At 40.7% G+C, this 16484-nt stretch overlaps 1 long non-coding RNA gene across 1 annotated transcript in view; it reads right to left on the reverse strand.

Annotated features, from left to right (window-relative positions):
* LOC122799315 overlaps window positions 1-16484 on the reverse strand; it is a 233869-nt gene that overhangs the window by 148490 nt on the left and 68895 nt on the right. Inside the window, exon 2 of the long non-coding RNA XR_006364454.1 lies at window positions 14975-15017. This is a non-coding gene — a long non-coding RNA (uncharacterized LOC122799315). The remainder of the gene's footprint in view (window positions 1-14974; window positions 15018-16484) is intronic.

Here is a 16484-nt window from a genome sequence, read left to right on the forward strand (position 1 = left end):
AGTTTCCACTCGTGTGGGTACATGAGGTTTCTACTTAGTCTGCCAGTGTATTTAGTTTTCCTTGCAGGAATTGAGCTTGTAGATTCACTTGGTAGCTCAAGGCTGTGTTTCACAATGCCATGGCTAGTCTGCAGAGGGGGTAAGACTGTGTACCCCCCCTGCTTGTTTATGTACCACATAACAGCGGTGTTGTCCGTCTTTACCATTAGTTGTCCTGGAAGAATGTGGTCCTTGAAGGCTGTCAGAGCATTCTGTACAGCTAACATTTCTTTTTGATTGCTATGCAGGTGCCCTTGATTTGGGTTCCAATTGCCCTGAATGTACTTCCCTGCCAGGTGAGCCCCGCAATGCATAGTCTGAGGAGTCTGTCAGGGTTTGAGCGGCAGGGGGTAGAATGAATGGTAGTCCCTTGTTTTGGTGGCAGGCCTCTGCCTACCAAAGGAACTCTAGGCATAGGCAAGGTATGATAGGAATCATTGCTTCTAGATCCTGAGAATGTTGACACCACTGAAGTTTCCTCATATGCGGTCTTGCATATGGAATTAGAAGAATGCAGGAGGCTATGAACCCCAAGGCTTAAAGTATTTGCCTTGCAGATAGTAGGGTTTTTGTGGCTACTTGTTTGAAGTAGGTTGTCAAATGAATCTGTTTCTCTGGCGTGAGGAAAGCCATCTGGGAAGTTGTATTCAAGCTTGCTCCCAGGAATATAATTTGTTGACAGGGTACCAGGTGTGATTACTTTTTGTTTATGGTGTACCCCAGACAAGTCAACACCCTTAGTACAAAGGCCAGATGATTCAAAAGTATGTCCAGGCTTTCTGCCTGAATTAGACAATCGTCCAGGTATGGGTATATTTGAATATTTCTTTGCCTGCAAAATGCAATGACTGGAGCTAGGCACTTTGTGAATATCCTGGGTGCAGTAGATAAGCCAAAGGGCAGTGCAGAGAACTGATAGTGCGTGTAGCCTTGCTTTGAAGCGTAGGTATCTTCTGCAAGATTCCCCGATAGGGATGTGCAGGTATGCTTCTTTTAAATCTAGTGTTGCCAACCAAGCATCTTTGCCTAGCATTGGAAGCAACTGGTGAAGAGTCAGCACCTTGAATTTTGGAATCACCAAAAAGGTGTTTAGAGTAGAAAGGTCCAGGATAGGACACCATGAATGGTCTTTTCTGGGTACGAGGAAAAGTCTCGAATAGAAACCTTGTCCCTTTTCGTCTTCTGGTATGAATAGCCCCCATGTTTAAGAGGGAAAGTACTTGCTTTTGGGCCTCTGCCCACTGATTTGGGGGATAGATCTGGCCACCCGCTTGGTGTTGGTAACATGTGGAAGTGAAATCTGTATCTTTGAGACACTATGTTTAAGACCCATTTGTCCTGGGTAATGAGTTTCCAGTTTTTGGCCTGCAGACCAATCTTTCCACCTAAAGGAGCATTCAGCTGAGAAGTGCTTGGAAGTTTTAAAAGCAAGTCATTGAGACAGTTTTCCATAAGGGGGGAGTCTTACTTCTCCCAGATTTGGATGCGGAAGCCCCCTACTGCTTAGTCTTGTGCGTATCCTGGTACTGAAACCTGGGGTTTCTGCTGTCTGGGTTTGGATTGATCAGACCTAGAAGGGGCTGGAAAGGACCAATTCTTAGAGGGCCAATGCCTACTAAATCTTGGAGGCTGAACTTGTAAGAAATCTTTAACAGTTTGCATGGATTGAGCTTTGTCTTCCATCTTTTCAAGAACTTCCTCAGCTTTGTTGCGGTCCTGATTGATCCTTAAGCCAAGCATGCCTTCTGAGTACAGACCCAGTGACAGCAGCCCTACAAGTAGCCTCTAATGAATCAAATCCCCATTGCAAAGAATGTTTTCCAACCTGTTCAGCAGAATGCATTAAATCCTGTAATTCTTTATTTTCAGCACAGTCAGGAATCAACATCATTTTCTGTTTAAGCAATCCAGTAACATGTTGATACTTTAACATATGAAACTGACAGTTTAAGGCCCTAATGGTCAAGGTTACAGAAGTGTAAACCTTCTTACCCAATCTATCCAGCGCCCTGGAGTCTATATCAGAAGGGGTAGAATTTTTAGTAGTAGAAGCCTTAATGTCCTTGGGTCCCTGTGAAATAGTCTCTGGATCCGCAATTAGATTTTTAAAAAGGAACTTGTGAGAATCAGGGACCCTGTAATATCTATCCGGTTTTCTGGGAGCAGGAGGCAAAGAATCAGGGGCCAAACTAGATTCCGAAAAAGCATCATCAACAATGTCTAGTACAGGAGGGTATAGCTAAAGGCCTATGATGAGGCAGGAGTAAGAAATCCCCCAAGCCTCTTTTTCGAATCAGAAAAATCCTGGCTTTCCCAGTGAAAATGCTCCCTTAGAGTGTGCAAGTTTTCACCAAAAGAAAAATCCTCTGGAGGGGAAGCAGAGGGAATAGAGTCCTCTGCATCAGAATCCTCATAAATAGATAAGGGTAAATCCAGATCATCAGAAGAATCAGAAAAATCTGAATCCTGGTCAGAAGACTCAAATTCAGTCCTAGGTCTCTTAGAAGGGGGTGGTTGGCTTCTCCTGATAAGATCTTCAGCCATTCTTAGCATTTGGTTTTTAGGCATAGAGGCCTGTACATGCGGCCTGGGCGTCGGTTTCGTAGGCCAGGAACGAGGTTTAGGCCTTAAAGAAGAAGGAGGCATCAGTTTAATACGCAATTCCGTAGGCCTGAATACACCCTCAGAAGCTGGTGCCTGCACAGCGGCTCTGGACCCATCCAAGGTAGAGACATCCGCAGGTTCCACAGTTGAAGCATCTTGCGGCATACCGGACTCCGAATGGTCTCAGTAGAGGCCTGCGAATCAGAAGTAGCGGGTATGAGGGTCTGTGAAAGCACTTCACTGAGTACTGGTGAACTGGCGACTGGCTTAGGAGAAGTGTCGTCGGCAGCTTTGGGCCTACGCGGCTTGTCTCTGTCTTTATCTTTGCGTTTTTTCAGAACACTGGTAGTCGGATGGCTAACCAACGACATTTCTGGATAATTAAATCGAGAACAGAAATATTTAGAGGCGAAAATATACTGACGGATAGTGCGTTGATTAAACAAGGCATAAAACCGACAGCAAGGTATGTCGTGGTCAGGGCCTAGGCAAGGAATATAGTACGAATGAAAATCTTTGTGAGGTATTTGCTTTTCACAAGAAATGCAATTATTAACTTTTACTGACATCGGTAAGGAGCACGAAAAAGTTTCCCCAATGGGGTACTTAGCTTTAGTTGAAGACTTTGGTTCTGAAACTCGAAAATGAAAATTTCAGGAGTTGGCCGACTGGCACTTGCAAACTGCTTCTGGCACCACACGGCAAGAAAGACTGATGTAATGGTGTCGACTGCATGTTTTATACCCCTGACGTGACAGAAGAGGAGACCGCAACCGACGCAGGACCCAAGACTTTGTTAATCAGGCCGACTAAGGGCTACTGCAAGCAGATAACCCCAAATGTAATGGCTGCAACAGTGAAACACAAATAAAATCTGGAAATTCATCCTGGGGGTTCTACCTGTGTCCCTCTTGGACAGGGGCAATAGGTGCTGATTTTAGTGTCTGCTTGAACCAGACACCCATGGGAACATGGGTTAAACTTGGCTAGGCTTGTAAGGGTCCTGGGGCCGTTAGCCTACTAACCTCCTATAATACGTAAATAATGTAATACCATACATATTCTGCTGTGCTGTAATTGTAAAAACTGGAGAGCTTTTTCTCTCAGTATAATGAAAGACACCTACATAACTTTATGCAAGTAATTTATAATGTTCTCTCTACTTGTATCTGTAATAACTGTGTAGCTTTTCTCCCTCAGTCTCTGCTGAAAAGGGATCAACGCCAGTGAGAATTTTCTGGTAAAAACAGATAGATAAATGCTCATATCCAACACACTATTTAAATCATGAAGCTTGTTTTCCATGGATAAAGCTGAGGGAGAAAACAAAAAAAAAAAAAAAGCAAACAAGCTAAAAAACACTACTGTACTAATAAGTACCACTACCAGAAAAAACAGTTATACTATATTAATAAAAACTCCTAGCACAAAACTAAATGCTCAAAAACCCTACAAAATATACATAACACACACACGTACGTATAATACTATTATAGTATAATATATATATACCTGACATCCTATCTATCTCAGAAACATGGCTAAAACCCTATATAAAAGACTCTGAAATAATTCCACCTAACTACTCTATCATTAGAAAAGACAGGTCCCACAAAAAAGGTGGTGGTGCAGCTCTCCTATTCTCAACCTCCTTGCTAATTACTCCCTATAACAAACCTATTCCACACTAACAATGCTGAATTACTTCTCACTCTCCTTCAAGTCAATAAACAAACACATATGTCTTGCATCCCTCTATATCCCCCCAGGGGATAATATCTCCACACTAGAAGATATCCTCTCCTGGCTCTCCAACAACATTAGTAATGAAACCATAATCTTAGGAGATGTAAATATCAACTGGGCCTCCATTCAATTTCCAAGTAACCCCCTTAACATCAACCTATATAATTTTTTCCCAGCTAATCAACACTGTAACACGTCCATCTAAAAACCTCTCCTGTGGCAGTATTCTAGATTGGATCCTAGTTTCACATCCTCACTATTATTCTGACAGTGGTACTCTTCCCGACCCTCTAAGCGATCATATGCCCATCTTCACTCACCAACTCCCCTGTATCTCTTACCACACCCACAATTATATTACTACCCGCAACAACAAACATTTTAACCAAACAACCTTTTTAGATTCTCTAAAAGCAATTAACTGGAATAATCTAAGGACATTATCCTTAGAAGACGCAGTTGCCCACTTCAACTCTACATTCTTAAAAATACTAGATTCCCAAGCCCCTTTAAGGACAAAGAGAATAAAAAATAATTCCGCCCCCTGGCTAACCAAAAACACTCTAGCAACCATGCACCTTAGAGATAAAGCCTGGGCACTTTATCAGAAAAGAAAGACCCCTGAACCCCACATTGAATACAGAACCCTTCGAAATAAAGTAAAAAAAGCTTATTATCTCTGATAGACAAAATTACTTCCTTACACTCCAAAACAATAATAAAACAAATCCACAGAAATTCTGGAAAGGAATCTCTACCCTCCTAAACCCCAGCAAACCACACACCCCTACCCCTGACCCAAATGCCCCAGATTTAGACTTGGCTACTCAATTTAACTCCTTTTTCATTGAATCTATTAGCAAACTAACTTCCTCATTTCCTACTTCCACCTTACTATCCAATACACCCCCACCCTCTCCTGCCAACAATCAACCCTGTACTTCTGCTCCTTCCTCTTTCCCATCTACTTACTCTCTATCCCCCACCTTTTCTCCTACTCTAACTTCCTCATCATCCTCCAATACTCCCTCTCTCCACTCAGCTCTATTCTCATTAAAACCTATACCCACTTCTACAATAAAGAAACTCCTTCAAAAATTGAAGCCTTGCACTAATGCTCCTGATAACATCCCCTCTTACTTCCTAAGCATAGCTGCTGAAGCAATTGCCTATCCTATAAGCATTCTCATCAACCGCTCAATCCTGGAATGTACAGTGCCCCAACTCTGGAAACAAGCCTTTATCCTTCCTCTGCATAAAGGCGGCAATAACTGCAATGTCAACAACTTCCAACCCATTGCTATCCTGTCCCCCATTTCTAAACTTCTAGAAAAGTGTGTTCAACTTCAACTATTACCACATCTCTTTAGAGTCAAGTTTACCAAAAAAAATCTTGAGGAAGCAGAGAATAGCCTCTCCCTATCTAAACAATAAGGGTATCTGGCCAAAATCATAACACTATACTGCCTCATACCTATCTCTAAACGTCTTACTTCTCCCAGATTTGGATGCGGAAGCCCCCTACTGCTTAGTCTTGTGCGTATCCTGGTACTGAAACCTGGGGTTTCTGCTGTGTCTGGGTTTGGATTGAGTAGACCTGGAAGGGGCTGGAAAGGACCAATTCTTAGAGGGCCAATGCCTACTAAATCTTGGAGGCTGAACTTGTAAGAAATCTTTAACAGTTTGCATGGATTTAGCTTTGTCTTCCATCTTTTCAAGAACTTCCTCAGCTTTGTTGCCAAACAGGCGGTCCTGATTTAAGGGAGCATCCAACAGTTTAGCTTTAACATGATCAGGCAAAGATTGATCCTTAAGCCAAGCATGCCTTCTGAGTACAGACCCAGTGACAGCAGCCCTACAAGTAGCCTCTAATGAATCAAATCCCCATTGCAAAGTATGTTTTCCAACCTGTTCAGCAGAATGCATTAAATCCTGTAATTCTTTATTTTCAGCACAGTCAGGAATCAACATCATTTTCTGTTTAAGCAATCCAGTAACATGTTGATACTTTAACATATGAAACTGACAGTTTAAGGCACTAATGGCCAAGGTTGCAGAAGTGTAAACCTTCTTACCCAATCTATCCAGCACCCTGGAGTCTCTATCAGAAGGGGTAGGATTTTTAGCAGTAGAAGCCTTAATGTCCTTGGGTCCCTGTGAAACAGTCTCTGGATCCGCAATAAGATTTTAAAAAAGGAACTTGTGAGAATCAGGGACCCTGTAATATCTATCCGGTTTTCTGGGAGCAGGAGGCAAAGAATCAGGGGCCAAACTAGATTCCGAAAAAGCATCATCAACAATGTCTAGTACAGGAGGGTATAGCTAAAGGCCTATGATGAGGCAGGAGTAAGAAATCCCTCAAGCCTCTTTTTCGAATCAGAAAAATCCTGGCTTTCCCAGTGAAAATGCTCCCTTAGAGTGTGCAAGGTTTCACCAAAAGAAAAATCCTCTGGAGGGGAAGCAGAGGGAATGGAGTCCTCTGCATCAGAATCCTCATAAATAGATAAGGGTAAATCCAGATCATCAGAAGAATCAGAAAAATCTGAATCCTGGTCAGAAGACTTAAATTCAGTCCTAGGTCTCTTAGAAGGGGGTGGTTGGCTTCTCCTGATTAGAGTTATAAGATCTTCAGCCATTCTTAGCATTTGGTTTTTAGGCATAGAGGCCTGTGCATGCGGCCTGGGCGTCGGTTTCGTAGGCCTGGAACGAGGTTTAGGCCTTAAAGAAGATGGAGGCGTCAGTTTAATACGCAAGTCCGTAGGCCTGAATACACCCTCAGAAGCTGGTGCCTGCACAGCGGCTCCGGACCCATCCAAGGTAGAGACATCCGCAGGTTCCACAGTTGAAGCATCTTGCGGCATACCGGACTCCGAATGGGTCTCAGTAGAGGCCTGCGAATCAGAAGTAGCAGGTATGAGGGGCTGCGAAAGCACTTCACTGAGTACTGGTGAACTGGCGACTGGCTTAGGAGAAGTGTTGTCGGCAGCTTTGGACCTACGCGGCCTGTCTCTGTCTTTATCTTTGCGTTTTTTCAGAATACCGGTAGTCGGATGGCTAACCAACGACATTTCTGGATAATTAAATCGAGAACAAAAATATTTAGAGGCGAAAATATACTGACGACGGATAGTGCGTTGATTAAACAAGGCACAAAACCGACAGCAAGGTATGTCGTGGTCAGGGCCTAGGCAAGGAATACAGTACGAATGAAAATCTTTGTGAGGTATTTGCTTTCCACAAGAAATGCAATTAACTTTTACTGACATCGGTAAGGAGCAAGAAAAAGTTTCCCCAATGGGGTACTTAGCTTTAGTTGAAGACTTTGGTTCCGAAACTCGAAAACGAAAATTTCAGGAGTTGGCCGACTGGCACTTGCAAACTGCTTCTGGCACCGCACGGCAAGAAAGACTGATGTAATGGTGTCGACTGCATGTTTTATACCCCTGACGACCTGACGTGACAGAAGAGGAGACCGCAACCGATGCAGGACCCAAGACTTTGTTAATCAGGCCGACTGAGGGCTACTGCAAGCAGATAACCCCAAATGTAATGGCTGCAACAGTGAAACACAAAGAACATCTGGAAATTCATCCTGGGGGTTCTACCTGTGTCCCTCTTGGACAGGGGCAATAGGTGCTGATTTTAGTGTCTGCTTGAACCAGACACCCATGGGAAAATGGGTTAAACTTGGCTAGGCTTGTAAGGGTCCTGGGGCCGTTAGCCTACTAACCTCCTATAATACGTAAATAATGTAATACCATACATATTCTGTTGTGCTGTAATTGTAAAAACTGGACAGCTTTTTCTCTCAGTTTAATGAAAAACACCTACATAACTTTATGCAAGTAATTTATAATGTTCTCTCTACTTGTATCTGTAATAACTGTGTAGCTTTTCTCCCTCAGTCTCTGCTGAAAAGGGGATCAACGCCAGTGAGAATTTTCTGGTAAAAACAGATAGATAAATGCTCATATCCAACACACTATTTAAATCATGAAGCTTGTTTTCCATGGATAAAACTGAGGGAGGAAAAAAAAAAAGCAAACAAGCTAAAAAAACACTACTGTACTAATAAGTACCACTACCAGAAAAAACAGTTACACTATATTAATAAAAAGTCCTAGCACAAAAACTAAATGCCCAAAAACCCTACAAAATATACATAACACACACACGTACGTATAAGATATATATATATATATATATATATATATATATATATATATATATATATATACATACATTTTACACTTTTGTAGATTACTGTAATGTTCTAATCTAGCATTAGATCTCTGGGCATTTTATTTTTGTTTTAGTTTATTTTTTGAAATTAGAACTTTTGAAATTGTGATTTTTGACATTTGGATGCCATGTAGCAAGATTGTGTAGGAGAGTGCATGTTTACTTACTGTAATGTAGTGTGTCAGACCTTGACAAATGAAGGACATGAAACCCAAAAGTTTGTAACTATGCATATAAAGCGAGTATACAATGATTACAGTGAATTTATTCAACTTGGAATATTCCTTTATCATACTGAGCATCTTTTTATTTTGGGTCACTATTGCTACCATTAGCCTGCCATGTTCTCTACTGAACTACTGGTTCCCCGAAGGGGGCAAGAGAGATCTCTGGCCCATTCATTCCCTGTGAAGAAGAGCTGATTACAGAACCTGTCACTCAGGCAGCCATCTGGGCTTTTCAACTCACAGCCCTAATACCTCACTGTAGTAGCTGATGTTAACACCCCCCCATATCAGTCCAGAAGGCCCCGTTATGCCCTCCCTCAACACACACACAAACCAGAGGACTACCAACATACACCTGGCAGGGTCAAGATAAAGTCCATGTGGCCATAAATCATTATCTGCACGGCTCCATTTGCACATGGCAGTTCACCCAGTGGAATCCCCATTCTCTTCCCCTAGGATGGGAAAGCAGACGTCAGCAACTCACTACTGTCCTCCCCCACCCTGCTCTTTCAAAGCACCCAAGATGCTAATCAAACATGGGACTTCCAGGACATGCTCAGTGCTTTATACTTCTGTGGCATAGAGCAGAAAGAGAGCTTGTTTCTTTAAGAGCAAAGATAAACGTTATTGCATTAAGCAAAGCAGGTTTACTTAATGAAACAAAGCTGTAATAAAATCAGGGATGACAATCCCTTGCAGAGTGTTTACCCATGTTGAAGGGGCATCTGATGTCCAAAACAGGGCTGCATAAAGTGGCAGAAGTAAAAGAAGGTCTGAAAGAAGATATCAGGAGGAATCTGGAGGTCATTCTTCTTTATAAGACTCTAGAAGAGTGGGCTACTGAGTGGCTCAAAGGAAGAGAAACACTGAGATACTAACTCAGCTATACAACACTGCGTTACAAGATAGCTGCTATAAAACTTTTAAGCCACAAGACATTTTACTTTGAGGGAAGAGGCATATTTTTTTCACATTATTTTATAATAAACTGTGCTGTTTTGTGTGTGTGTGTGTGTGTGTGTGTGTATCTACTTCTACATTTCAAAGTTTCAAAACTTCAAATTTCTTATGGTTGACACCATAAAATCAAAGTTTTGAAAAATCTTTTATGTTTTTGCAGGGGGGGGTGCAAGCACCCCTGCACCCCCTGCTAATTTAGCATACCAACTCAAAGATCACACTACAGTGATGAAACTGTAAATTTACCATTCCCCACTGTACAGTGATCTCCACTTAAAATGGTTCGAAGTTTCAAAACTTTGATCTTATGGTCTTGACCACAAGAAATTCGAAGTTTTCAGACTTTGAAATTTAGAAGTAGACTCGTACAGTGGATATAAAAAGTTTACACACCCCTGTTAAAATGCCAGGTTTTTGTGATATAAAAAATTGAGACCACAATAAATCATTTCAAAGCTTTTCTCACCTTTAATGTGACCTATAAACTGTACAATCCATTTGAAAAACAAATCTGTTAGGGGAAAAAATATAAAAAATAGAAAACTTACAATACACTGGTTGCATAAGAGTACACACCCTTAAACTAATACTTTGTTGTGTGTGCACACCCTTATACTAATACTTTGTTGAAGCACCTTTTGATTTAATTACAGCATTCAGTGTTGTTGGGTAGGAGTCTATCAGCATGGCACATCTTAACTTGGCAATATTTGCCCACTCTTCATTGCAAAAGCTCCAAATCTGTCAGACTGCGAGGGCATCTCTTGTGCACAGCCCTCTTCAGGTCACCCCACATATTTTTTTCTTGGATTTAGGTCTGGGTTCTGGCTGGGCCATTCCAAAACTTTAGTTTTCTTCTGGTGAAGCCATTCTTTTGTTGATCTGGATGTATGCTTGGGGTCACTGTCATGTTGAAAGGTGAAATTCCTCTTCAGCTTGCTAGCAGACGCACGACGGTTTTGGGCCAAAAGCGACTGGTATTTGGAACTGTTCATAATTCCCAGCACCTTGACTAAAGCTCCAGTTTCAGCTGAAGAAAAGCAACCCCAAAGCATGATACTGCTACCAGCATGCTTCGCCGTGGGGATGGTGTTCTTTTGGTGATGCGAAGTGTTGTTTTTGCACCAAATGTACCTTTGGAATTGTGGCCATGAAGTTCAACCTTGGTCTCATCAAACAATAACACATTTTCCTACATGCTTTTTGGGGACTTGATGTATTGTTTTGCAAATTTTAGCCAGGCCTGGATGTTTTACTATTTTATTTTTTATTTTACATTTGTTTACCGGGCTAGTCCAACTGGATACATTTCCATTTTCAGCAAAGGCCTGGGGAGAAAAGCTTCACATTGAAGTTAATACAAAACAAATTATTTACATAAAGAAAGTAAAGTAGTTAGTAAAATACAAACAAAAACATGGTTCAATCTAGATTATACTAATTGAGAATATATACTAGGAAGGACACTTACTCTAATTCTACTTACAGTACAAGATAGGGAGTTCTATTTTAGTAAAACATTCATGAAGATAATTGATTCAGTAAATATATACACATGCACAGTTCTATATTAATTCATATCAGAGACTATTAACAAGGGAGTTTTAGATATTAGCTTCTCAAGGGGAGTGAGTAGAGAGGTAAAAGAAGGTATTAAAAAAGAGTAATTAGTAGAATCATAAGATTAGTCGGGATTGATGCATAGGCATAACCAGAGTGTTTTAAGATGTTGTTTGAGCTTTTGTTTAAAGGAGTACAACAGGTGTATCTAATGTATTCCTCAACTTCATGGCCCTTTTCCTCCCTATTTACATTGTCCTCTGTAAAGCAACAATAAAGCATTTACAATTTTTATAATTCCCCTTACTTCTGTAACAGAAGCCTACCTTCTCATACTGTGATGGTATCACTTACAAAATGATTCTCTCACGTTTGAATAAAGTTTGCTGGAGTTGCCCAATTACTGACATCGAGGCCAGGCAGTGCAGGTACTTTTTTTTTTTTTTTTTTTTTTTTAAATCAGTTCCCTCCCCCAAAGTGACATCACCACAGCCGTCATCTGATTCTAACTAAAATAATAAGACTCACCAATTCTGTGATGTTAGGGCTCCCTTGTCCTTCCCCCAGCCTGAGTGCTGTTCATTTTATTCAGTAGTAGTGCAGTAACACCGATGTTTGGAAACAGAAATTTGGTATGCATACTTGTACATTCTGCTCGGCAAATGATGCTTAGGTGGTGTATCGCTTGCATACCTCTCTGTTGTATTTGCACCAGATACTGCTAGTGTGCAGTGCGAGAATAGAAAGATTAAAACATTACCCTGGTATCAGAGGTGGCAGTGCAACATATTCATAGTAGCTTAACATGAGAGTAGCTCTAAGCAAGCACCATGTGAAACCTGAACAAGCACCTAGAATTATTAAGTGCAGCTTCCACACCTTAAGTCTGAAAATGAATTCACATACTCACATGAACAGTAGTAGCTGCATATTGATGGCTAAAGGTGTATGGGCATGTCGGGTGGTTACTACACTGCAAAACTGGTATGTAATGGTGGAGATATTTGGAAGGCATGAGCAAACACACCAGTATATTAAAGCCATAGCACCAATTGAACTGGTGGCTGGCAAATAGATTTAGTAAGGGATTTTGTCCATGCACAAATATTTCAACAGTGATTCTTTGCAGTGGCATCCATTATCAGATTCAAGGTAAGTTAACCTTGATGTCCTTTATTTAAAAAAAATCAATACAAAATTTACTTTGTTATAAGTGACTTCTGGACACAAGAAAAATGAAAGGGAAAATATAGCAATGTGGTTTGTATGTACCAAGACAAATAGAGGGACACTGCAAAAGGTTTTTTTTTTTTGCAAACCAACCAGTGGAGTAAAAACATATGAAGGCAAACACTGCATACCAACACACTTTGCACATGTAAATCTCAATTTTTAACAAGGTGGAAGAATGAAGTGATACCTTAACACTTAAATTAATAAAGATCTAAACTGGTTAATAGTGTAAATGCTTTATTCTTTAGTTCCTTGGTGAAAGACCTTACTGGATGTGATTGCAGTCAAGTAAGGCCATGGCTATAGTGCAGCAAAAAAATGTCCCCTCTAACAAAGGAAATGCTAGAGCAAAGATTGTTACATGAGTCAAGCACCCTGCTGAGATCTGCCAATCAATGGAATTACCAGGTCAAATTACCCTCAGGACTTTGACAGATAGGGAAGCTAAGTGTTATGGGGGAGGGGAGAAGTAAATGGACTGGAATTCATTGTCTCACAAATTAGTGCCATTTAAACTAAATTTGAAAAAAAAGGCAGCAGTAAACAGCACTTTGAGTGTGTTCTGTGGCATTTGCACCGTTTCTGTTTTAAGTAGTCATCCAGCAGCAGGGAATGTTACTTGCACTGTTCTATTTTACTCAATACTTTGTACGCATGCAACATCTATGAAATGACAGGAACTTTAGGCAAACTGAGGCCTGCATGATGTAACATTTTTGAGCCAAACAGTGATTTCTGGGATACTGGATGGCAACCTTATTTATCCAAACTACGTCACTATGCCAGCCTCCAGGTGGTCAGAGTCTGGAATTACATATAAAAATATTTAAAATCCTGTAAATAATCCCAGAGTGCTGCTAAAATGTAGGAAACATCATGCGATGATGTTTTAAACATGTTTTTTTTGAGTCTGTAGGTGCGGTACTCCTTTAAAGAGGAAGGGTGAAGGAATAGAAGTTAGAGTAGTAGGTAGAAGATTCCAGTATTTACCTATGGTATTGAAGAATAGTGAGTCACCGGCGATGTTGTTAGACTTAGTTAACCTAACAAAAAGTTTGTTTGAGGAGCATAATGAGTTTAGATTAGAATAGGGAGAAATAAGGTCAGAAAGTATAGGGGTATTTTTTGGTTGGTAAAATATCCTATGAACAAAGGTAAGTTGGGAAAGTATCAGCATGTTTTTAAGTTCTAGCCAGTTTAGTTGTTGTAGATTCTGACAGTGGTGAGTTCTAAATGGGTTTCCAGTAGCAAAGTTTTCTTTCTGAAAGCAAATCTAGCAATGCTATTGTATGCATTTGCTAGTTTAGTGAGATTATTTTTCTTTAGGTTGGTGTATATGGGTGAAGCATAAAGAAGAGTGGAAATAAGATGAGAGTGAGCAAGTCTATGTAAGAAAAGGCTTCTGTCTACCCCATAGTCCAGACATATGGATAATATGGGAGATTGTTGTCACATGTAGTACACAACCAGTACTTGCCAGAAATTCCTGCAGCTCTCTGTAGGTCCCTTGGCAGCCTACCAACCAGTTTTCGTCTTGTCTTTTCATCAATTTTGCAGGGATGTCTAGTTCTTTACAACGTCACTGTTGTCCCATATTTTCTCTACTTTTTGATGACTGTCTTCACTGTGTTCCATGGTATATTCAATGCTGTGGAAATTTTTTTGTACCCTTCTCCTGACTGATACCTTTCAACAATAAGATCCCTTTGATGCTTTGTACGCTCTCTGTGAACCATGGCTTTTGCTGTAGCTGGCAACAGAGTAAATGTCAGGAAAGTCCTACTAGGACAGCTGAACTTTACTTGGGGTTAATCAGAGTTGCTTTAATTGATGGTAGGTGTATACTCAAGAAGACTGAATGCTGCAATTAAATCAAAAGGTGCTTCAACAAAGTATTAATTTAAGGGTGTGCACACTTATGCAACCAGCGTATTGTACATTTATTTTTTTATATTTTTTCCCCTAACAGATTTGTTTGTTTTTCAATTGAATTGTACAGGTTACAGGTCCCATTAAAGGTGGGAAAAGTTTTATAACACAAAAACCTGGCATTTTAACAGTGGTGTGTAAACTTTTTATATTGTGTGTGTGTGTGTGTGTGTGTGTGTATATACACACACACAGATATAGATATAAAAACGCATACATTCACATATACATGTAGAACATGTACACAAACATATATATTTACAGATTTATTCACTCATACTCCTGTTCAGTGCGATATATATGGGCTACTGGTACACACGGTAACAAAATAAAAGTAACCACAAACTTGAAAATTATTACTAAAATGTACAACTATCCACATTTTTAATACAATAGCTATACTCAATATGAAAATATGAAAGCACACTTACAGTCATAGCTTCATCTATGAAATTCGGATGCATTCTGGAATACCTACAAATACAGTTAGAAAGAAGCAGTGTAAGAGAACATTCTACAAAGAATTAATACAGATTACATTTACAAAGTCTCAGTAAAATCTTTCATGTGAAAATAAAAGGCTGTATCCCTGGAATAAGACAACGGATGGTGAAAGTACCTCAATTTAAAAATTTCATCTTTCAGAATTTTTAGTCATGGTTGTATTGTGAAAACAGGAAGGCCACGACTACTTCAAAAAGACAATTTAAATATGAGAATGTGACACTTGGCCTTATGTAACTGAACGTTTAATCTTTACTCATTGTGCTCCTCTAGGGGAGATGACCCAAAGTTCCTCTACCTTCTTTCTCAGATATACATTAATGTATTTCAGACAGTGGGAAACAGGGGGATATAAGTGCTGACCTCACAAGCCTTCTTGGACCCCCCCCCAAAGGAAGAAGGGTCATTTGGAAGGGGAAGCTGTAAGGTGGGGTGGAGTAATGCTATTCATCTACCTTGGAGACCATGTTCTTTTCCTTTACTTCTGAGATAACGCTGCTAAGTTCTATGACAACTTATGAGATCCTTAACAGGTGAGTGTCTACCACTCTGCTAACTCCTGAAACAAGTTTTTGCATGATCTTGCATGGGGAGGAGAAAGTACAGTTGTGTACACTTACCATAAATGTAGATGTTAGAGTGTATTCACTGTTGCAGTCATCACACTTTGGTTATCTGCCTGCAAGTAGCCCTCAGTCAGCCCGAATACCCGTGTCTTGGGATTTCTGCATCAGATGCTGTTGCTTCTTCCATGACATCAGGTCGTCAGTGGTATAAAACATGCAGCAGACACCATTACATCAGTTTTTCTTGTCCCAGATGTCAGGAGCCCCCAAAATATGAAGCAATTACATGGTGTGAAACACCTCCAGTAAAAAGTAAATACCATAGCCATAAGATATGGCCAAAAAGAGTCCGGGGGCTGGAGGGGGGGGGTGTAACCAGGACTGCAACAGTGAATACACTCCAACATCTATATTTACGGTAAGTGTACACAACTGTACTATGTTCTTTGTGTTTCACTGTTGCAGTCATCACACTTGGATTGATTCCCAAAACTGAGGAAGGGTCGAGGCAGTCAAGAAATATTGGGGTTGGCTAGCAGGCCTTGCAAGACTGCTGTGGCAAATCCAGTTCTGGATTTAGAAAATACAGGTAATTGGTAATGCTTGGTGAAGGTGTGAACAGAACTCAAGGTTGCAGCTTCCAGGATGTCCCTGGTAGGGACTCCACTGAGAAATGCTATAGAGGTTGAGGTAGCCCTAGTGGAATGAGTTTTGATCCCCTGTGGGACAGGTTTTCCATGGTGTTTTTAGCAGAAATGGATGCAGTGTGCTATCCATTTGGAAATGGTTTGCTTTGAAATAGCCTTGCCCTCTGCCCCTGTAGCAAAGCTGACTAGCAGCTGGTCAGTTTTTCTGAAAGGCTTAGTCCTGT

This window comes from Protopterus annectens, chromosome 4.part0 (assembly GCF_019279795.1).
Source record: "Protopterus annectens isolate FY-2018-M chromosome 4.part0, PAN1.0, whole genome shotgun sequence".
NCBI classification, from domain to species: Eukaryota; Metazoa; Chordata; order Ceratodontiformes; family Protopteridae; genus Protopterus; species Protopterus annectens.